We start from the raw sequence: 24,863 nt of genomic DNA, 5'->3' as shown, positions 1-24,863 counted from the left end.
TACACAGTACTTTAAATATCTGGGTGAGGGATGAAATATAACACACCTGGCTTTGAAGCAGTGGGAACCAGAGTAGTCACTGTTACATTAGTAAATTTAATTACCAGCCTCATAGGACAGCTATACAGGGGCTATGAAAATGTAAGCCTATTTTTGAAAAAAAAAATGTAGACATATAGTAACATTTTTAGGAATCTGAAGCAAATGTAATACCTGTCAACTCTGAGGAGAAAAATAAAATGTTTGTAAAGCTTCCAAACATATTTCTCTCTTTCTGGTAACCCATTTTCCCCTCTTCTTTTTCCATCCTCCCTTTCTTTCTTTTGTCTCTGTTCCACTTAAATAGACATTTTAGAAATTTAACTGGAATCTACCTATATGAAATTGTAGTGTCTACCCTGAGTTGAATGGGTCTGTCTGATATCTTGGGGCTCTGTTTTTCTATTTTTCCTATTGAGGTTATTTTCCATAGTCAAAACCTGTAAATATACTATTTAATGGGATATTTTAACTGGATAATCTCACAGTTCTTGCTTCTCTCTTACCCTGTAGGTATGGTCTATCAGATATCTGTTTGGGGACATTTTATATTATGAATTCACTTGTGATTTGGGAAGACAGAAGGGTAAAGTTGCAAGACTATTGACCTTGCAAGCAGGAGACCTTATCCCAAATCCTGTCTTTGGCACATAAGAGTTGCATGATCCCAAGCAATTCATTGAGCCTATCTGAGCCTCAGTTTTCTCATTTGTGAAAAGGACATAATATCTGTTGTTGCACTTACTTTGCAGGTTTATCCTGTGGATCAAAAAGGATAAAGCCCTTTGAAAAATCTTAAGTTCTCATGAATTTCAGGTTTTAATTATTATGTATACCTTTATTATTTTTGGTCAGCTCTATTTCAAACACTAAATAAAATCTTTTCATGGGGCTACAGCAAAGATAGTGAGTGATATCACTTTGCTATTACCATTTCAATCAACCTTATTATCTCAAAAGACATGTTAAGGCCACAAAAGTTTGTCAGTGGTGAAGAAGAATACCCCTCCTTGATGAAAATATGGTGATGAGCTAATCAAAACAATTGCATATAGGAATTGCATTCTTCCATTGTAGTCTACTGGATCATCTCCAGAAATAATCTTGGTACATTGATCCAAAGTCCCTGTTAATTTCTTGTTAGTGATATTTTGCCAGCTGACAAAGAGATCTGTCTGCAGAGGTAGGTAAGTGGTCTGCCAATAATTAGCAGTATTGCTTTAATTCCATGTCCTTGTGATTCATATCTTTATCCACATTGTAATTTTTGCTGCTGTGACTTTTAGAAAGGACAAACCCAGTAATGTCATAAGATCCTGGCCCTTTGCCTCACAAAGAACTGTATTTTCAAGTGGAGAACATTTCTCCAAACCTGAAAGAGTAGAGACAACTCAAAGAGATAGATGGCCTCTGAGCTGACAACTCATTCTAACCACTTGAGAACCCCTGAGGCATTTTGGGAGCCTGTAACATGATTGCCTGTGGATCTGCCAGAGAATCCAGATGGCAGCATAGAAATGACTTCAATGTGTTGACAAACATTCAGACACAGTGTTGTGTGTGACCCTCTGTTTTTCAGGGAGTGCAGCTTCCATTTGTACCAGAGGAAAGGAATGTGAGGAATTATTAATGCTATTGAATATGATTCTCTGCAGCTACCTTAGATGAAGAGGAAGGGGGAGAGGGGGACTAGGGTATGATCATCAAGCTTCAGAGAGAAAAAAATACACATCCTTTCTCATCATACCACAGTGTCTGGCTCAGACTACCTCAGGGGGAGGATGGCAGCTATGAGTAAGTGACTCCGATAGCGTCCTTAGAAAGCCCTGTTGGACTCCTGAGAATTTCGTTTGTCACCTTTGAGTGACTATGTTGGACTTTCAGATCTACAGAAGCTGAGTAAGATGGCCAACCCAGGTCTAGTATCCTTCCTTTTATGCATGGAAATCTTGATGAATTGGAGAATAAATAAGCTTTGTCCTACCTCTCTTCCAGGTGGGTGTCAGTTCATATTCCATTCACAGGTTTCTATGGATGTTAGAAACTTATGTGTGACATATGCTTGACTCCATCCAAACTGCCTGCATTTTGAACTTGTTTGGTGCTTCCTCACCTTTTCTAAATGTCATTTTCCATATACCTTTAAAGCTTTCTATCACCTCCAGCCTCCAAATCTCTGCAGACCTTTGCATATCCTACCCTTCAGGATTAGCTCATATGCCATATTTTGAGTAGATCATTCCCTGATGCTTCTCCCCTCCTACCATTTGAAGTGATTTCTCTAGCATTTGATCTCCTAGTTCTTGATACTACAATTTTGCTCTTATCATATTCTAATTGAAAAGATATCAATTGGGAGGCCTGGGTTTGAGTCACATCTATGAAACAGATGAACTATGTGATCATGACCAAGGCAATTAATTTCTCTGAGTGTCAGTTTTCTCAACTGTAAAGTGGAAATAAATTGATGAACAAGTAACTATTAAGGTCCTACTATGAGCTTATTTAAATATTAAAAATGAAATAGCCTCTGTCCTTCAGAAGCTTGCATTCTTTCAGGAACAGAAAGATATAATGGATAGAGAGCTGGCCTAGGGGTCAGAAAGGCCCATGTCCAAGTTCCTACCTCTATTAGCTCTGCGAACCAAAGTAACTTACTAAAACTCTCAGTGCTACAGGCAACTATCCAAAACTATAAACTGCATCACCACTGTATATGGAAATTGGTAGAAGAAATTCCCTCCCTGGGAATGTTCCCTACACAAATGAATTCAGAGGAATAAACAATTTTTTTTTATCAGTGAGTAGGAGGAAGAGGAAGAGAAAGAGAAGGAGGAAGAGGAGAAAGGGAGGAGGTGGAAGAGGTAGAAGAGGAAGAGGAAGAAGAGATGAAAGAGGAGGTAGAGGAGGAGGAAAAGAAGAAAGAGGAGAAATAATCTCATTTATTTCTCGGACAAAGTAGGAAAACTAGCAGAACACATGGAATATTATAGGTGTACCTTACTTAGATTTGAGTAAAGCATTTGATATTATTTTTTATAATATTATCCTAAAAAGATGGAAACCAGTGTTCTCTTCAATGTTTTTGATCTCACATCCCTAACAGAAAAAAATTTTTTGAACATATACTCCTAACATATTTATATTTACTTAGATTATGTATGCTACTGCACTAATAATTATATATAATAAAATTTAAACAAAATAGAAATGAACAGAATAAGTTAAACATAGGGTAATATTTGAAAATATTTTACTTATTAATACAAAAGCATTCTGTTTTGAATAAGATAATAAAGTTATTTTTGGTGAGAATAATGCTTTAATATTTATTAAATCTTATTTTAATACTGTGATACAAAGATTCAAAGGTCAGTTTCCAAGTTGTTTATTTCAATAGTTGGTTTTAATGGCTGTCATAGCTGAACAAAGATACTTTACAAAGATATATTGATGCCAATAGAAGTTCGTTATTAGCTGTGCTGACTTAATCATGATACTTGTTTTTTCATTCCCATCCACTAATTCTGCAAATTATGAAGTTCAGCTAGTAAATTTCCATCTTCTCCAATGTCAATCAGCTATTCTTTCAAATTAATCAACAGGGTTTGAATTTTCATATTTTTTGACAATTAAGTTCAAAACCTTCTAATGTTCTTTTTCAAGAAGATTTTTAAACAGGTTAAAATTTGTGTTTTCAGATTTTTTAAAATGTGCAATTTCTTTAAAAGATGATACACTTACATTGTTTACCAGAACCCAGAGAGCAGAGTAAATATCTAGTAGCAAATGGTGATCATCAGTGCCAAATGATAGAGATCAAGAAAGATGAAATCTGAGAAAAGAATGTTAGATTGCAAAATTATAAGATCACTGGGAGACTAGAAAGATGGTAATAACCTCAATGGAAATAGAGGAGGTCAGAAGAGGGGTGGATTTAGGGGGGAAGATGATTTGCAACTGATTCCTTCCATGCCTCCTCATTCCCTGCCCTCCCCAAAAATAAAAGGGTATGTTGGTTGGACTCTTATTCACCAGTCACTATCCTGCAGAAGTGTTTGCTTCAACCAAAGGATGAAGAGAGATTTGGGCAGGAAATTGTTTTTCTCCAAAGCTTCCGGGTGGGGGCAGCTATTTGGTGCAGTGGATAAAGCATTGGCCCTGGATTCAGGAGAATCTGAGTTCAAATCTGACCTCAGACACTTGACACTAGTTGTGTGACCCTGGGCAAGTCACTTAACCTTATTGTCCCATTAAAAAAAAAAAGCTGCTGGGTTTCCTTAGCTTAAGGTTAGATTATAAAAATCCTGGGACTTGATGGACACAACACTGAAAGGCCAAAATGGGAGGTTTTCCCTAGATGTATATTGTTTTAAAACGGATGAAGAGGCAATATAATTATGTTGAGATAAATCCACAATTTGCTATCACAGGGAGAGTAGATGCAACCTATATTCCCATCTTCCAAATGATTTAACACATGTACATGAGTCTGTTCATGGAGTCTACTGAACTAGATAAACATACAATTACATGAATCCCTGGTTACATAACCAAACCCAAAGAACAATAGTCAATGCTTCAATGTCAACTTGGAATGATGTTTCCAGTAGAGTATCTCAAGAACAGGTTTGGATTTATGTTATATAATATTTTAATCAATGAATTAGATCATTTAAACAATGATTTGAGTAAACCCATAGATTTCATGATTTTTTCCCACCAAATCTGCAGATGAACGAAAGTTAGAAGGGCCATCATTTGGAGCCAGAAAGATCTTTGTTCAAATCTTGCCTCCTACACATACCAGCTGTGTGACCCTTGGCAAGTGAATTCTGCCTTCCCAGCCTCAGTTTCCTCATCTATAAAATGGGGAAAGTAATACCATCTATGCCACAGGGTTGTTGTAAAGATCAAATGATATAACAGATATAAAGTGCTCCGCAAACCTTAAAGTGATACATAAATGGTGGCTGTTGTTATAGTAACAATATGCCTCTAATAAAACAAAATTCAGTAAGGCTAGATACAAAATATTTCATTTCAATTTTTAAAAAATGAACTTCACAAATACAGTATGGGAAGGGAATATAGCAGTTAGAGAGAGAGGGAGAGGGGAAGTAAGGGGGTTGGGGGGTAGGAGAGAGAGAGAGAGAGAGAGAGAGAGAGAGAGAGAGAGAGAGAGAGAGATAGGGGGTTTTCATTTCTTTTGTTTTGTGGGTCAATGGGTCACATAACCAGTAAGTGTCAAGTGTCTGAGGTTGGATTTGAATTCAGGTCCTCCTAAATCCAGGACCAGTGCTTTATCCACTGGGCCACCTAGCTGCCCCTTAATTTGTTTTTGTTTTGCTTTTGGTATACTGCAAGCTCAATGTGAGTCATTGGTGTGATGTGTAAGTAAAAAAAAATGAAAACAGTTTTAGATTGCATTAAAACAGGCAGAGGTGATTTCTAAGATAGATATAATTCTTTTCTTGTACAGATATTCTCTTTCTAGAGGAGTGGGGTTCTTCCACAAAAAGTCTAGCAAAGTTCTAAAAATATACTAGAAGAGTGATGAAGTAAACCAAAAAGAGATAATAGTAAGTACCTAAATAGATATAGTACTAATACCAAACTGAGGGAAAGAGATCAAAGAAAGAAAAGGATAGACAATATCTTTAATGAATATGGATGTAAAGAAATCAAATAATATTATTAGCAAAGTGGCTAAAGAAATACTGAAAGCAATTATCTCACTAGATATAGAAAACTATTTTGACACAGTGTATACATGGGACTAAATGGATTTTTTCTTAAGAAGATATACAAGAGCTAGCTTTATATTTAATTTAAAATAAAGAATTGGAAACCTTTCCAATTAGGTCAGGAATAAAGTAAGGAGAACTATTGTTTCCACTATTTAAAAAAAATATAGTTCTCTTTGCACAAACTTCTGCTTCAGTTATTCTAATAGTCTCTAATAGATATAGATAGTGGATTACCCTAATCCTAAATACAAGGTCCATTGCTGTGGCTGAAAGGTTGTTGTGCTGGCCCTTCCTTTTGTGGTGGTCTATTGAACTTCTGGTTTGAGGCATCTAGTATAATCCTCTTGCTGCTTTCTACTTACTCAGGGGTACTCTGGGCTAGTCTCTTCCTGCAGCTTCTACATTGGCTTCCAAGGCACTCAGGAAGGTATTTAAAGTACCTTGGTCAAGAGCTCTGAAAATCAGGTCTCCTATATGGACAGCATGATATCTTAGAAGGCTCCAATATACTAACACATATTGAATTTGCATTACACTTCTGTCATTTCTTTTAGCATAGTAATATTCCATTGTATTTATGTCATACTTCATCCAACCAATTCCTAATTGATTGGTACCCCTTTGGGGATTTTTTGGTACAACAGAAAGTGTTGCTATAAACATGCTTATAGATGTGGGTCCTTCCTTTCATTTATTTTTATTTCATTGCAGTATAACCATAGTAAGGGTATTGTTGAGTTTGTGGGTGTGACTTTTGGGGTATAGTTCCAAATTTTTTTCCAGAATTGCCCAACCATTGCACAGGCATACTAACAGTGTATTAGTGTACCTCTTCCCAAACAATCCGAAGTGATTCAAGGTGACCAGGAAATCTATTTATTAAAAAACACACCACACAATTTTAAATGAAAACATCTTTGACAGACCAGATAGTTGTTCAATTAAAAAACTAATCATGACTCCAGAATCCTTTCCAATTAGGTCAGGAGTAAAGCAAAGAGAACCATTGTCTCCACTATTTAAAAAATTTATATAGTTCTCCTTGCACAAATTTGCCTTTGAGTAGCTCACTTTTTTTTTTTTTTTTGCAGGGCAATGAGGGTTAAGTGACTTGCCCAGAGTCACACAGCTAGTAAGTGTCAAGTGTCTGAGGCCAGATTTGAACTCAGATCCTCCTGAATCCAGGGCCAGTGCTTTATCCACTGCGCCACCTAGCTGCCCCCAGTAGCTCACTTTCTATTGCAAGGATAAACCATATTTATAAATATATATATGTGAAGCAAACGTAAAGTAATTTCTGAGTAGAGGAGGGCCAGAAAGTGCCAACCCTTGGGTAGATCAGGAAAAGTTTAGAGTAGGAGGTAACATCTAAGCTGACCTTTGAAGAGAGCTAGTGATTACAAGAGGCAGAGATAAGAAGCGGGTATCCACATGTGATCTACAGAAGGGTTTGAAAGAATTCTTTGGAAAGGTTCACAAAGAGGAGTGAGGACTACTGACTAGTACCCTCTGGACCACAATGTGGTCCTCACATATGGACCACATATAGTCTAATTCTGAAAGCCCCATCCACACAAATCTGTCAGATTGAGGACCATGTTCAGTATTTTCTCCACTGTACCATACTGTCCTCTGCATTTATTTATTTATATTCATTATTTCTTTACTTATTCCCTTATTTACCTTTGATCTCTTCAGACTCATGTCTTTATTAGTTCTTAGGTAATGTTTTTATTGACCATTCTCTTTTTCCTTAAAACTCAAATTTTTTTCTAGATATTAAAGCAATTGAAATAGATAGTCTCTTTGACGCCACATCAAAAATGCAATCCTGTATATTTCTTTTTTTTTTAATGAGATATTTTATTTTTTCCATTACATGTAAAGATAGTTCTCAACTTTTGTTTATACATGCTTTACAATTTCAGATTTTTCTCCCTCCCTCCCCTCCCTCCCCCCTCCCCTAGACAGCAGGTAATCTGATATAGGTTATATCTATATATCTCTATACGTATACATATAGATATATATATACACACACACATATATATATACACATAATAACATTAATCCTATTTCTGCATTAATCCTGTTACAAGAGAAAGAATCAGAGCAGTGATGCCAAACCTCAAAATAGAGCTGTATATTTCTTAGAAGCAATCTACAATGGACTACAGGCAAGCCTCTATCTGGGGAACCTGCTGCGTTCTACAATTTCATGTAATAAAGCCCAATCTTTAACATTATATTGATTTGAAAATAATCCATTTAAAATCCAAAACCTCATTAAAATAAAGACAGAAAACTTTTGCTCAATAAGGGCTTACAGAGAATCATTTGAATTATAAAACTTTTGATGGAAAAGAACATTTTCAAAAATTAGCATTAATATTACCTAGTACAAATGTGAACATAATATTATGCTTTTGTATATATGAGAAACTGGAAGTTAGGTTTGTTTCAGAACTGAAAATGGATTTTGTTCTTCAGTGAGGAAATAATTCACATTCATTTTTTTTTTAATTTTTTTAGTGAGGCAATTGGGGTTAAGTGACTTGCCTAGGGTCACACAGCTAGTAAGTGTTAAGTGTCTGAGGCCGGATTTGAACTCAGGTACTCCTGACTCCAGGGCTGGTGCTCTATCCACTGCGCCACCTAGCTGCCCCACATTCATTTTTAGGTGAAAAATGCTTTACAGCAAATTTAAAGACAACAGCCCTGATCTATGATCATATGTGTATGTATGTTTGTATACATACACACACACACACACACACACACATATATATATATATATATATATAAATTCTAACCTTTAATAACAATATTTGTATAGCAAAGAGTATAATTCATTTATAAAAATCAGCATTTTTTTCTCCCCACAGGCCTATGCCTGCAGTATACCCTGTCTTGATTTCTTCCTCCCTATCCATAGCTCCTTTCTAGGCTTAGCTCAAGTACCATATCCTAAACAAGGTCTTTCCTGATGTACTAACTATGCACCTCTAGACAAGTCACTTTACACTGACCTCAGTTTACTGTTATATGAAATATATGGATTAGAATAGAGAGTCCTTTTAGCTCTGTGACTCCTCTGTACTTCAGAAATAGTCACTAGTCTGTGTTCATACAGTAAGCATCAGAGCAAAGATTTAAACTCACTTTTCTTGATTTGAAGTCTAGAGTTCTTTCCAATATACCATTTCTCTCCATTAAAAAATAATTGTTGGGGGCAGCTAGGTAGAGCAGTGGATAAAGCACCGGCCCTGGATTCAGGAAGACCTGAGTTCAAATCTGGCCTCAGACACTTGACACTTACTAGCTGTGTGGCCCTGGGCAAGTCACTTAACCCTCATTGCCCTGCAAAAATAAAAAAAATATATATATAAAAATAATTGTTGTTATTTATCCTTAGTTCTTGAAGAGGACCATGGCATCAGGAGTAATGTCATTATTTGCAGTGAACTGAATTTCAGCAAGGGAGGGCTGTGCAAAGTCACCAGCCTCACTCTCTCCTCCAGAGCCATCTGGGTCTAGTGGCAAGATATTAATCAGGATGGCTGGTGATTATCCTAGATGCAGTGGGAGACCTTGTCCTTTTTTTCTTTGGTAGGGCAATGAGGGTTAAGTGACTTGCGTAGGGTTACACAGCTAGTAAGTGTCAAGTGTCTGATGCTGGATTTGAACTTAGATCCTCCTGATTCCAGGACTGGTGCTTTACCCACTGGGCCACCCAGCTGCTCCCACATCCACTTTATTCTTGTTCCATTTTATGATCCACTCTTACCAGCAGTCTTTCTTCCCTAGGGAAATATAAAACAACTCAAGTATCTGCTCTTCATATATTTCTACATTATCGAATCTTAACAGACTTTTTCCACCATAACCTCAAATCCTTGTGTTGTGTGAGGCACTACAACACAAAACATTTACTCATATATGCTTTTTTTTGGGGGGGCGGCAATGCGGGTTAAATGACTTGACCAGGGTCACACAGCTAGTAAGTATCAAGTGTCTGAGGCTGGATTTGAACTCCCGTCCTCCTGAATCCAGTGCCAGTGCTTTACCCACTGCGCCACCTAGCTGCCCCTCGACTCATATATTCTTATACAAAACCCTCCGGCAACCTCTGGGTCTGTAGATCCTAACCTTAACTCTTACTGACTTTCCTTCCCTGACATGCAAATAACCATTTTGAAACTAAATTCTCTCTTTTCTCTGGAGGTTTCTTTCTCTTTCTGTCTCTTTCTTTTTTATTCTCTTTCTGATTCTGTCATTACATCTCTTTGTTTATCTATCCCTGTTACTCCATTTCTGAGTATCTCCTATTCTCTGTCTCTCTGAGTAACTCTGACTCTCTCTGTGTCTGTCTCTTTCTCTATCTCTATCTCCCTTCTTTTATCTCTCTTTCTCTGTCTCTGTCTCTTTGTCTCTCTATCTCTATCTCTGTCTCTGTCTGTCTCTGTCTCTGTCTCTGTCTCTCTCTCTCTCTCTCTCTCTCTCTCACACACACACACACACACACACACACACACACACACACACACACACAGAGCCTCTTCTCACTCTATACCTATGCACAAACAGTTGGGTCTCCCAAACTTCCTCATACATGTCACATTGATTGTCATTCATTCAATTCTTTTTTTCTCCTTCTCACACACACACAATACTGTTCTCCCTCCTACCAACTCAGTAAATTTAGTATCAAGTGTAGTTCTCACTATATGCTCCATTCATCTCCATACTCAAGAATGAGTAATTTACCTTTGCTAAATACTATCATTGGAAGTATGCCATAATGCACTTTAAGTAAGTTAGGGTCTGACAGAAAGCTACCATGAGGTCTTTGGCTTATTGCTTCCATACTTAAAACTTGTTGAAAAATATGAATAAAGCATTGGTATACTTTTTCAGCGAGTTATTTCTCAAAAGTGGGCACAAGGGGGAAAATGGTAGACATCTTCCTTCATATAGGTCAGAAAACTTTTGGCTTTCCAAATTTCCCCCACAAAAAAAAGACAGAGCATCCTCTCAGAGGGAACATAGAGCAGCAGAAATAAACAAAAGTTAAGGTAAAACAGTTGTCCTCCTAAGACAACTTGAGAAAACCCTGGGGAACACCCAACATCCAGGAATGGAGCTTCATCAAGAGTGAAGTGCAAACACCTCTTATGAAAGCAACAAAAAGCAATCCCTGGTTGGCAGCTAGGTTGGGAGGCAGCCTCAGTCTTTCAGAAACTTTCAACTCACTCACAGTTTGTGTGTTTGTTTGTGTGTGTGGGGGCGTCTGACTGCTGAATAGGAGAAAATTGAAGGATCTTCCACTGTCTACGGACTATAAGTACAACTGAGCTGATTGGATGCATCCTGTGCTGAAGCTACAGGGAGAAGGAAATTTCATATACTTGGTGAGTACTGTAACAGAGTGGTGGGGACTTTGTTGGTTATGGGCACTTGCAGGAGAACAGAGTCTTTAGTTTCAATTGCAGGGAAGAGAGGCAAGCTGTACTTTGCAGCCACCAGAGAGACCACAGGGAGCAGGACAGTGTGCCTGGGGTTCCTCACGATGGCTTGGAAGTAAAGAAGAAAGCTAAAGTTTGGGCCCTAGAACAGACCTCAGAAAATAACAGTAAGAAGAACCTGAGTTCTTGGGCATCATTCTCCAAACCTTGGGACCAGAATTTGATTATGCTATTAGCTGCTAAAAAACAAAATAAAAATAAAAATGAGTAAGCAAAGGAGAAAGAACCCAACCATCGTTAGCTATGATGGGAATAGAGAAGATTTTGGTTCATATTCAGAGGAAGATTATGGAGCTAAAATAAGGGAGATCAAGGAAAAGTTAGAAAAAAATAAGATCAATCCAAGAAAATCATAAAAAGAAAGTCAACGACCTTGAAATAAAGAATCAACAACCTAAGGAAGAAAATGATTCCTTGAAAACTAGAATTGGACAAGAGGAAGCTAATGACAGCATAAGATACCAATAAATAATAAAACAAAATCAAAAGAATGAAAAAAAGAAAAGAATTTGAAACATCCCAAAAGAAAAACAATTGATGTAGAGATCAGATAGAGGAGAAATAATATAAGAATAGTCAGATTACCTGAAAAATGTGATTAAAAAAGATTTCATATCACATTACAAGAAATAATCAAAGAAAATTTCCCTGAAGTTCTAGAATAATGAGGCAAAGCAGAAATAGAAGAAAAAGCCACTGATCACCAACTGAAAGAGATCTCAGGAGAAAAACTTACAGGAATATCATAGCCAAGTTTCAAAGTTCTCATGTTAAGGAGAAAATATTGCAAGAACAAGAAAAAAAATACACCATACTTTAAATATCATGGAACTACAATACCCAATACAATTACATTTCATAGAGCAAAAGAACTGCGGTTACAACCAGGGATAACTTACCCAGTAAAGTTAAGTAAAATCCTGAATGGAATTAAAATGGACATTTAACAAACTGAAAAACTTTCAAGTATTTGTGACAAAACCAGCAGAACTCAAGGGAAATTCAACATATAAACGATCCAGGAGAAATATAAGGTTAACATAAATGACCAATTATAAGGGACTCAATAAGGTAAAATTGCTTGTATGTGAAAATGTTATCAGTACTTTTTGTGACCATCATCAATATTGGGGTAGTTTAAAAGAAAGGCTAGGACTCAATTGTGTATGATGGGGTGATTCTAGGGAGAGGTAAAAAAGAGTAATTATACAAATGAGGAGGGTAGGCAGTGCTGGGACTTTACTTTAATTGGGAATGGGTTAAAGAAGGGACAGCAGGGGCAGCTAGGTGGCGCAGTGGATGGAGCACTGGCCCTGGAATCAGGAGTACCTGAGTTTGGGTCCGGCCTCAGACACGTAACACTTGCTAGCTGTGTGACCCTGGGCAAGTCACTTGGCCCCAACTGCTTCACAAAAAAAAAATTTTTTTAAATAAAGAAAAGAAGGGACAGCATATATATCTAGAAGGATATATAAAAGTCTTTTAGATCAGAGAGAAATAAAAGGGCAAGGGGATAGCATTGGGGAGAAAGGATAATGGAGGGACTTTTGGAGGGGTAGGTAGGTTAAGGAATAAGAGGGCAAGGTAACAGGAAGATGTAAAGCAGAAGAGTGAGGAAGGATAGGCTAAATAGGATAAGAAGGAGAGTGAAGAAAAAATAGGAAGGAAGAAAATACACAGCAAGTAATTATACCTTAGAATGTGAATGGGCTGAATTTGCCCATTGTTGTTGTTGTTTGTCCTTCATTCTCAAAGAGGACCATGACTTCAGTGTGATGTCATAACTTGCACTGAATTTGATTTAAGTGAGGGAGGGCTGTGCAAGGTCACCAAAGTCACTCTTTCTTCCAGAGCCACCTGGATCCAGTGGCAAGATATACATCAGGATGACTGGAAATGGCCCTGGGTGTTTGAGACAATTGGGGTTAAGTGACTTGTCCAGGGTCACACAGATAGTAAGTGTCTGAGGTGGGGTTTGAACTCAGGTCCTCCCAACTTCAGAGTCAGTGCTCTATCCACTGCACTACCCTGCTGCCCATAAAATAGAAATGGATAGAAGATTAAAAATTTGATTTAACAATATATTGCTTTCAGGAAACACTGTAAGAATGAGAGATACACACAAAGATAAAATAAAGGACAAGAGGAGAATACATTATGTAAAAAAAAGCAAGAATAGTAATTATGATCTCAGATAAAGTTAAAGCTAAAATAGATTTCATCAAAAGAGAAAGATAGGAAAACTACACTGTCACCAATATTATTCAATAGTGCTTAGATCATTTAAAATATCTAGAGAGTATAAAATACCTGAGAGGATATTTGTCAAAAAGATGTAGGAACTATATGAACATAAACATAAAACACTTTTTATGTAGTCAAATTAAAATAATTGAAAAAAATATTAATTGTTCATGGGTAAGACCAATATAATAAAAACGACAATTTTACCTATATAATCTATTTATTCAAAACCATCCCAATTAAATTACTTTTAAAAAAATGGGGCAGCTAGGTAGCTCAGTGGATAAAGCACTAGCCCTGGATTCAGGAGGACCTGAGTTCAAATTTGGCCTCAGACACTTGACACTTGCTAGTTGTGTGACCTTGGGCAAGTCACTTAATTCTCATTGCCCTGCAACACACACACACACACACACACATACACACACACAAACCCAAAAAACAAATAAACAAACATAACCTTATTGAGTTAGAAAAAATAATAACACAATTCATTTGGAAGAACAAAAGATCAGGAATTTCAAAGAAACCAGAGGGAAAAAGATGTAAAGGGAGCAGATTCAGCAGTATCAGACTATAAACTATATTATAAGGTGAGAGCAGTATTGAAGTATAAAAAGAATAAATTAGATTATTTTAAATTTAAAATTTCTTGTATAAATAAAACCAGTGTAACCAAGACTAGAAGGAATATAGAAAACTGGGCAAAAAACCTTTCATAGACAATCTCTCAGATAGGGTATGATTGTGTTGGAATAATGCTGTGGTGTAGCAAATGATCTGGACTTGGACTTATATAAAGGAAGATGCTATCCACCTTCAGAGAAAGATATATATATATATATATATATATATATATATATATATATATATATATATATGTCTTGCATATATATATCTGAGTATATATACATATATATGTATATATGTGTGTGTGTATGTTTACAGATATCTGTATATGTGTATATATCCATGTTTAACTTTAGCCTTCTTCTTTTTTTTTTGTGGGGCAATGAGGGTTAAGTGACTTGCCCAAGGTCACACAGCTGGTAAGTGTCAAGTGTCTGAGGCTGGATTTGAACTCAGGTCCTCCTGAATCCAGGGCCAGTGCTTTATCCACTGTACCACCCACTGCCTCTTACTTTAGCCTTATTTAGGGTGGGGAGGTGAGGAAGGGGGAAAAACATTAAAAAGTACAGAGCAGAGAACAAAAGAAAATCTACCAGGAAGCAAAGAAAAGCTGGGTAGCTTTGAAAACAACATAGTATTTATCAAATAGGTTTTCTTGAAATGGAAATGTATTGTTTTATACTGAATCCTCTCTTATGTTCTATTTTATACATGGCAATGTTCTATTTTTTTCCTTTTCTTGTTTTGTATTTAAGTTTAAAATGAATTTTAAAATTTACCAAAAAAAAAAAAATTGGGTCCAAGGATAGTTAGGATCTTGTGGTCTAATGTCTATTTAGGGAAAAGTGCATTCAAGATGAATATGAAACTTTCCAGAATGATAATCTGTTTCAACTCCTTAGTATTTCTGGATCCTATCATCCAAGGTCTTGAGCTCCAAGAAGGACCCCAAAGGACCTGGATGATACAAATCTTTGTTGCCACGTCAGTAAAACCTACCACATTGCTAGGACCTTAGAATAATCCTTTTCTCCTTGGAATGTGTTAATTCTACTGTTTAGGAGACTCTTGTAGTTAGAGAAACTGCAGAACTCTGACAAAAATACGAACATTATGGAAACTACCTCCTCCCTCATCACTTGCTTTAACCTCAGAGAGTTTGGCTTGGGTCCATTTTTAGACATATGTGGTGACTAGATAAGCTGAAATTTCGCTGACTTTGGTAAATTGCTTCTAAAATTACTTTTCACTTAAGTTTATGACTAGCTTTCCCACCCCCTCTCTAAAGTTTCTGGGTTTAGACAAACCCCAGTTCAATCCTGGGGTTTTATCTCCACCCCTACCCCCAAATGTGAGCTTTCTCTTTGGCTCATTGTCCCCTTCATAACATAAAACCACTAGGGAAAGCTAAATAAAAGGAATGGTATGCGCATATTCAGGCTTCCCCAAAAGTGGATCCAAGGACAAGTAGAATATATTGGTCTAATATACTTTAATGGAAAGTGACAGAATAGAAAAGTCTCCGGTGACATAAGTAGAAATTATTCCCAAGAAAAGGAAATGAGGATGACCTAAAGAGATAATGAATGAGCATTTACATAAATCATACCTTGGGGTTTGCAAAGCACTTCATAACTATCTTTTCATTATCCTCACAACAATCCTAGGAGGTAAGTGCTATTATTATCTCTACTTTGCTGATAAGGAAACTGAGGCAGACAGAGCTTAATGACTTGGCCAGGGTCAAACAGCTAGAAGATAACTGAAAGAAATGGCAAAAAGAAGCAATATTATTTAAGAATGTTACCAGGAACATTAACGCCCAGAATAGGAAATTATTATTTTTTTGTTCCAGACTTCTGGACCTTACAAAGAATTCACTGGAAAAACTTCCCTCTGCAAATGCAGATCCACAACTATTCTTTGAACAGTCATAGAGGTGCCTGCTGCAATGAGGTTAAATGTCTTGCCCAGAGACACATTGTCAATATGAATCAAAGGAGAGACTTGAAATCAGGTCTTTCTGACTGCAAGGCCAGGTCTCTATCTACTATGTCATATTTCCTTTCAATGAATTCATAGATGAGAAAAAAAATTATTTTTTAAAAAATCCATCTGGAGGGCAAAAGGTTTAGGATCTCTGTTCATAAATGGACAGAGTGATAATAATGAAAGAAATACTAAGGTTTTATTGTATTCCTTTCTCTTTCAAAGAGAATGATCAGGGCAGCTAGGTGGTGCAGTGGATAGAGTACTGGCCCTGGAGTTAGGAGGACCTGAGTTAAAATCCAGCCTCAGACACTTAACACTTACTAGCTGTGTGGCCCTGGGCAAGTCACTTAACCCCAACTGCCTCACTTAAAAAAAAAAAAACCCAAAGAGAATGATCTTTGGACTGGGCAAGATAGAAGAAAAATATTTTGAGGAATTTAAGATCAAAGGTAAGTGAGGAGATTGTAATAGAATAACTACCTGCCCCCAGAAGTTTAAGTCATGAGGTCCAGATGAATTGAAAACTAGTGTTCTAGAAGAATTGACAGATATAGTTGTGGGACCACTTTTGGTGATCTCTGAAAAACTCTGGAGAAAGAGAAAGCAACCACAGGAATAACAAAAGTTCAGTTTTCAAGAGAAGCAAAAGGATGGGGTCTTCAAAGTACAGGCCAATGAATTTGGCAAGACTCTAGTTAAAAATATTAAACAGATTTTTGGGGCCATTTGATAAAGAGAAGGACATATTGATAACTGCAAACCTATATGATTTCAAAAACAAAAAGCTGGTGTTACCAATCTATATTTACTTCCTTTTTCTTAAAAAAGAAAAAAAAAACACACACAGAGGAATTATACTAGTACATCAAAATAATTTCATAGGCATACTCATATTTCCACAAAACATTTGACCAAGTATCACTCTAACCTTGAGGACAAGATGGAGAGATGTGGGAGAGCTGATTGGATGTTCAGGCCTCAGAACCAGTCATTAATAGACTGGTGTCAATTTGGAAGGTCTCTACTATATTCCCCAGTGATCTATCTATTCTTGATTTGGGGTGTTCACCATGTCTATTGATTTCTTGGGTAAAGCCATAGAGAGTATTCTTGAAAAAATTTGCAGAAATTTTGCAGGATTAGTACAATTGTGAGAGGATCGCAAGTACCTCAGATGACCAGGTCAGGATCGAAAAAGAGCATTAAATGACATGATGAATAAAATAAGAAGAAATAGAAGAATAAACAAACGTCAATCAAAGTTTGAACACTTTATGTATGTTATCCAGAAGATCAGCAAAACAATTTTCACAAGTCCAGTAGGAATATTTCCAGAAGAAGACAATGAAAATTGTGAACAATGAAAAAATGTGTCATTAGAAGACTGATTGAAGGAGCTGTGAATGTATAACCTGAAGAAGATGTGACTTAAGTGGGGATATCTTTATTTTTTTGAAAAGCTAAAACATGGGAAAGAATTTAGACTTGTTCAGATTCATCCTAGAGGTGAGAAATGGGAACAAGGGGATGAAGATATAAAATGGTAGATATGAGCTAAGGAAATAAGAGGGGAGGGAAACTGTCTAACAATTTTAGTTCTCCAGAAGCAAATCCTGATGCCAATAATGGAGGCAGATTTTCCCTTAACTAGGGGACCTTAAGGGGAGGGTAAACACTTTTCAGCAATGTTGTGGACAAGATTCTATTGTCAGTATTTTCAGACATTGCTCCCCTCTACACACTTGATAGGCCAGACATAATGACTTAATGACCTCTCATTCTCTCTCTCTCTCTCTGTCTCTGTCTCTCTCTCTTCCTCTCTTTTGTTGCCTTCACCTCTTAAAATGTCTGGCTTCCTGTGAGAAAATAATGGGGTTTTATGAAACCCAGAGACCCTGGACAGACCTTTCTTAAGACCAGACCAGAGTTAGGAGAATTTCAAAGGAAATATATTTGGACTTTGGACTGTGAATACAGACAATAGAAGTTACCTCACTCAAAAGCACACCTACTTGAAGGCTTTTTTCCCCTTGGAGGGCTCCGTACTCTGACATCAGCACATACTGCAATGAACCACCCTCACATCCAGTAAACCAATAGATATGAATGATGCTAGCCAATTAGTTTGAAGCAGTGTGTAGGGACCACCTCTGCTCCAGACATTAGGAAGCTTACTGGCTCACAGATGCTCCCTTGGTTTTGTAACTTGGAGGGAGCAGCCACCCACTCTCATTCCCCACTATCTCTCCTTCTTAACTTTCAGAGCCATGTGCTCTATCTTTACTAATATTTAATATGCTTTAATAAATGCTTAATGCCCCAAAACTGGTGCAGTGGCCTCTAATTTCTAAGTAGCAATATATTAGAACCCCAGCTAATTTTCCCTAAAACTTGGGACAATTATAGTGCAATCACACATAATTTTAATTGCCACATTCCTTTAAGTTTTAGCTTATATCCTACTTTCTGAAGGAGGAGTTTTCTGATCCCCATAACGGCTAGTTCCTTCCTCTCTAAAGTTACCTTTCATCTAAGTACAGGTGACTTTCTTCCTTACATATACATATTGTCTTCCTATTATAATGTAAGTCTGTTGAGGGTAGAGGTTTATTTTATTTTGTTGTTGTTGTTGTTTGATTTTATTGTTGTTTGCCTTTTTTTTATCCCAGCACTGAGTACAATTCTAACATACAGTAAACACTTAATCAAAGTTTGTTGATTGAATGATTAAGGTGGTACTTCTTATCTTTGACCTAGCAGTAGTACTAGTAGACCTATAATCTAGGCAATATAGATGGATATTATTAGGAAGGCAAGAAAATCAGTTAGTCAATACTCATCAATCAATTCTTAGTATGTGCTTAGCACTGTGCTAAGCACTAGGAATACAAAGAAGCAAAACAATCCTAGTTCTCAGTGAGCTCACATTTTAATTGGTGAGACTACATGCAAACAACTAGAGAGCCAAACCATAAGACTATATTTATAATCCAAGAGTTAGGTAATGACAACCTACCCTGGAGAGGCAGCAGTGTCAGAAAAGAGAAGAAAGCTTATACATGAAATATTGTGAAGGTAGAATCAGTAAGACTTGGTACCATATTGGATATGAGGGATCTAGGAAAGTGAGGAATCAAGGATAATAACTATGTTGCAAGCCTGGGTGATTGAGATGATGGTAACAGTAATAGAGAAAGTTGGAAGAGAAAACTGAGTGAAAGATGATCAGCTTAGTATTAGACAAACTGAGTTTAAGATGTCTATGTGAAAGCTTTGAGATGACAAATAATTGCTAGTTGGATGCATCAATAACTCACATCATGGCCATACCAAGCTTACTTAAACATGAGGTTCTGGTAATGTAGCTGCTGTCACTTGAAATCAATAGCCAATTGGATGAAGAAATCCCTCCAGGATCAAATTAAGGAAGCACCAAAACTATAAAGAAAGAAAATCTGCTGGCTAAAGCATAATTTAACTAGACTCAAGGCACAGGACAGATTAAACAGGGGCACATGTCCAGATTGATTCTGAGACCTATATTATCCAAAGTTTGGTGATGAGCTAGAGAATGTTACTTTAGCAGCTATGTTTTCCAGAATAAATTGCCATGACTGAGGGAAGGCTTGATGTGGTAGGAAAGTCTTCTACTACAGGAAATATTAGTAAAGTTAGTTAGTTTTACAGATTGTCATCATGACTTCAAAGGGTTCAGGAAGCATTATCTTTGCCCAGATTGATTATAATTTTGATGCACCTTTTCTCAAATTGACCTTAAGGTTCTAACATAGCAGTTAGAACTTTAATTAATGGTAATTCAAAGGAAGGAACTGTAAAATATCAAGATATATGTAGGGAATGGAACAAGTATAAGGGCAAGTGATGCCCTTTTCACCATGGGTTTGGTCTCCCAAGAAAGTCTCATTATAGGCCTAACAAGAATCTTCCTGAGGTTAAGATTATTTATTCTTGGGTATCTTTCCCTGTTTCAATTGAATTCAATAAATATATATCATATACCTAATACTTGAAAGGCATTGCAGGTGGTTTTGTGTCTTTAGAAACTGTGAACATTCTGCTGTGGGAGATGTGGGGTCAGGAGGTGTGTATTATGTGTATTCAGACATACTGGCAAAGTGACTATTGTCTTGGGCCTATGTTAAAGTAGTGAGAAATAATTATTATAATAAAATGTAATCTCCTTAAGTACAGGAACTATTATCTTTGAATTATTAATACCTAGCACAGCACTCAATATGTGTTTGTTTATAGATGATTAATTGATTGAATATATGCCATACGGTCAATGAAAGTTTCATCTTTAAGAATATTTTCAGGGGCAGCTAGGTGGTGCAGTAGATAAAGTACCAGCCCTGAAATCAGGAGGACCTGACTTCAAATGCAGCCTCAGACACTTGACACTTACTAGCTGTGTGACCTTGGGCAAGTCACTTAAATCTCATTGCTCTGCCTCCCAAAAGTATATTTTCTAAAATATTCTCTCTTCTTTATGGTGTCTTACTGTCAGAGGATTGGGAACTCTCGATAACAGAGGGTGTAAGACCCTGACATTGAATGAAAGTCTAGGATATATGGTTCCCATCACTAAGCAACTTCACAGGAAGTAAAAGAGGAGTTGAAAAACATTTAATACTTCAAGTAGCAAAGTTTTACAGGATACACCAAATGAATATAATCCCCTATCATGAAAAAATCATAGTTGGTAGTCTTTAGTAATTGCAAATGTTATATTTTGGTTATTTATAACAGTATTTTTTTCTGTAAAATTCACATGGACAATTGAACAATCCTTTTTTTCTTTTCTACATCCCCTTCTAACAAAACAAGCAAGGGCTTTGGAAGCAATGGAAATTGAGTGATAACCCTTCTGTACTCCTATTACTTATTATTTTTTTTCAGTGAGGCAATTGGGGTTAAGTGACTTGCCCAGGGTCACACAGCTAGTAAGTGTTAAGTGTCTGAGGTCAGATTTGAACTCAGGTACTCCTGACTCCAGGGCTGGTACTCTATCCACTGCACCACCTCGCTGTCCCCACTCCTATTACTTATAAGAAGGACTCTATTTTTGTTAATTTTGAGAAGTATTCTCAAACTGCAAGAATGTATGCTCTCTTTTGTTTAAAATAAAGGTTAGGAATTGTGTTTGTTTCCAATAAAGATGATTACATAATTATTTTTTCCCAGTGAAAAAACATTTCGCTGAGAAGGATTATTCATAGATGTCTGGGCTACCGAGAGAAACTCAGTAGTGATTTGCTACTATTATGATAAGGGAGAAGTTAGATCAATTTGAAAATATTTGGTAATTATACAATATTCCAAGTGAGAGACATCTAATTGATATATGAACTTCAATTATGTTTAGGGACACAAAACCTTATTTTTGTCAACATAGGGATGTTTTTTGTTGTTAATTTCCTTCTGTAATGAATGTAATTATTACCCTTTCCCACCCTTTCCCATCCATCTGCTCCGGCTTGTGCATATTCTACTACAACACATGTGAAAATGAGCTTATCTTTCTTGGACATTTACCACAATGAAGGATGCTCAGTTTTGAAAGACTTACACTTTGGTGTGACAAAATAATCCCCTTATTAGACCCTTATTATATGATGGCCTCTGAGACAAGAAGAACTTTTAACTTTGATAGATTTTAAATGGATAAATGACTCCTCTTATTCTTCCTTTCTCTGGAATGCATGACATAGCCTGGCTAGATCTTCCAGGATATCCCAGGATTGGGAGGGGGAAGGTGACCACTCTTCCACACACATATCTATGGAAGCTGTTCCCACATAGCAGCTAGAGTATGTGTTTATCTAGGTAACCTTGAGTCATCATTTGAAGGCCAAGGCTACCTTTTCTGTTTTCTGTTTCTTTCCCTGAATATAAGTGACCAAACAGTGGTCCCTTGATTGGAATTGTTTGAACAGTGCAAAGCTGAGGTAAAGATAAAGTGTCTATCTGATGTTCACAGTTCCCAAACCTCTGACATTAACACACCATAAGGAATACAGAATAATTTAGAAAGTATTCTTAAATATTAAATTTAAATTTAAGGTTGTAAATATCAAGATCTCAGGCAAATGCAATAGGAATTTGGGGTTCCTATATTATAGTTTAAGTACTAAACTTACAAACATATGGTCTTTTATGTTTTAAGCATTTCTTTTCTGTGGAGGAAATACATTGCTGAATTATATCAGATCTGTGCTGTACTTTGAACTCCTTTTTAACTCTTTTTCAAGGAGACCATTGACATGAGCCAAATCTAAGATTTTCTCTGGAGGCTCAGAGTGGAGATTGTAAAGAGCCAGAGTGGAGTGGAGATTGTAAAGAGTCAGAGAATGGTGGATGGATGACTTCTCTTTTTAGAGGCCTGGCTCCCTTAGGATTGAGTCCTATAAGCCTGAGTCTAGATCTAAGGGCTTCTTAGTGGGAGATGATGAGCACCCCAGCCCCAAGGGGCCCAGCAAGCCTGCTGATTTATTGATTTTTATTTTTGATTATAGATTCATTTTATCTTTATATCACAGTCATCTACAGAGAGACATCCCCTCACCTTCTTTATGAAAAAAGGCAACAATTAAAAGAGAAGCAAGGAAAGACTTTCAATGCACCATACCTGACAATGTATATAGCATTGTGCCCTCATAATCTCATGTTTCTTCACCATAAAGTAGACAATAAAATTTATTGTCTACTCTCATGGTCCCTCATGGGTTTTATCTAGATGCTCAGAGTTTGACATCCTTTTATTGATTTTAAAATTTATATTATTGTTGACATTGTGTACAATGTTGACTCTGGTTTTCACTCATCATTAGTTCATAACAATCTTCCTGTGCTTCTCTGATTTTTTCACATTTATAATAGCCACTGTGGTAGCCACTATTGTCTTGGCTAACTCAGATCTTCCAGGTGAGCCTCTCCAGATCAGGAAATAATGAGGCATCAATCCTGGAAATATAACATAACAGGGGGCAGCTAGGTGGCACAGTGGATAAAGCACCAACCCTGGATTCAGGAGGACCTGAGTTCAAATCTGGCCTCAGATGCTTGACACTTACTAGCTGTGTAAACTTGGGCAAGTCACTTAACCCTCATTGCCCTCAGGGGAAAAAATATATGTATGAAATATAACATAACAGATATATTTACCTTTAAAAACAAATGGGTAGGGAGGAGCCAGGTGGTACAGTGGATAAATCACCAGCCCTGGATTCAGGAGGACCTGAGTTCAAATCCGGCCTCAGAAACTGAACCTGGGCAAGTCACTTAACCCTCATTGCCCCACAAAAAACCAAAACCAAAAAACAGGTAGTTATGTTGTTGTTTCACTTTGCTTTTTAAAAATTAAATTTTATTTTTCATTAATAAAAATCTATTTACTTTCCCTCTGAACCACTTACCCTGCTAATGAAAGAAAGAGAAAGAAAAGCAAATTCCTTCTAACACATACTTAAATTTGAGCAAAGCAAATCCCAGCATTCATCAAATGGTAAAGTCTTAATCTGTATCCCAAGTTCATCCTCTGTGAAGATGTGGACAGCCAGATTCATTATCCATCAGTTCTCTGGAATATTGGTTTATCATTGTGTTGATCAGAATTTTGAAGTCTTCATAAGTGTTCATTTTTGTAGTGTTTCAGCTTTTCTTTTGAGCACTGGCCAAATTGGAATCAATGTCTGAGGAGAAAATTCCATTGGCAAATAGAAATACCAGTCCAGGTGGTTGGGAACAGGTACAACTGAGCGCAGCTGCTAAGAAGATTCTTTTAAAGGGTGTTTGCTAACTAGTTGTAAGCAAGTCTGATGAGATGAATCAGAAGTGGACCAACACCTGCCAGTCTCTCTAAATAAACCTTGCACTTTGTTTTGTATTTGCTGAACTATGCTAGTTGGCCCAGAATGTGTTACTTTTCTGGAGGTGCCCACATCAAGAGGTCACATGGCAAAAGTGTCAACCCAGTACTATGGTCTCACAGGCAGTCTGAAGAAACCTAGCTTTTGAAGTGCAGTGGGAGGGGGTATTATCAGTCCAATGTAAACCTTGGTGATATGGAATATAGAACGATCACTGATTTCTGCTTCCTCAGTAGGGTCTTGACAAATGACATGGAGTTAAACCAAGAGCCAGATTAGAAAAGCTAGTCTGCCATTGCAGAAAAAAATCAGTCTATTGTTATGTGCTGATTCTGAAGTAAGGAAGCCTCGACTTTAAATTTTACCTCAGATAATCCCTACATGTATGATCCTGGGCAAATCACTTAATGTCTGTCAGCCTCAGTTTCCTCATCTGTAAAATGAGAATCATATTAGCACCTACCTCCCAGGATTTTTGTGAGATTAAAATGAGATATTTGTCAAGCACTTTGCAAAAATTAAATGATAGCTATTATTAAAAAATAATAATTTATTATTATTAATCAGAACCCCGAATCTAGTCCAAATGATACCCATTGCATTGACTTTCCATAAAATTATTATTATTGCTATTACTATCCACACAAAGCTTTATAAAATGGTACCAGTGAAGTGTCAAATTTCACAAGTATAAGAAATATTTCAGCTTTGCAGCTTTGTTGATCCACTTCCTTGGACTATACACATGAAGAAGTAGACACTAATGGAGCAGCCAAGAAACTCTTTTAGTGGCT

The sequence above is a fragment of the Dromiciops gliroides genome, chromosome 3, assembly GCF_019393635.1.
Source record: "Dromiciops gliroides isolate mDroGli1 chromosome 3, mDroGli1.pri, whole genome shotgun sequence".
NCBI classification, from domain to species: domain Eukaryota; kingdom Metazoa; phylum Chordata; class Mammalia; order Microbiotheria; family Microbiotheriidae; genus Dromiciops; species Dromiciops gliroides.
Note: the sequence above shows the minus strand (reverse complement) of the source record.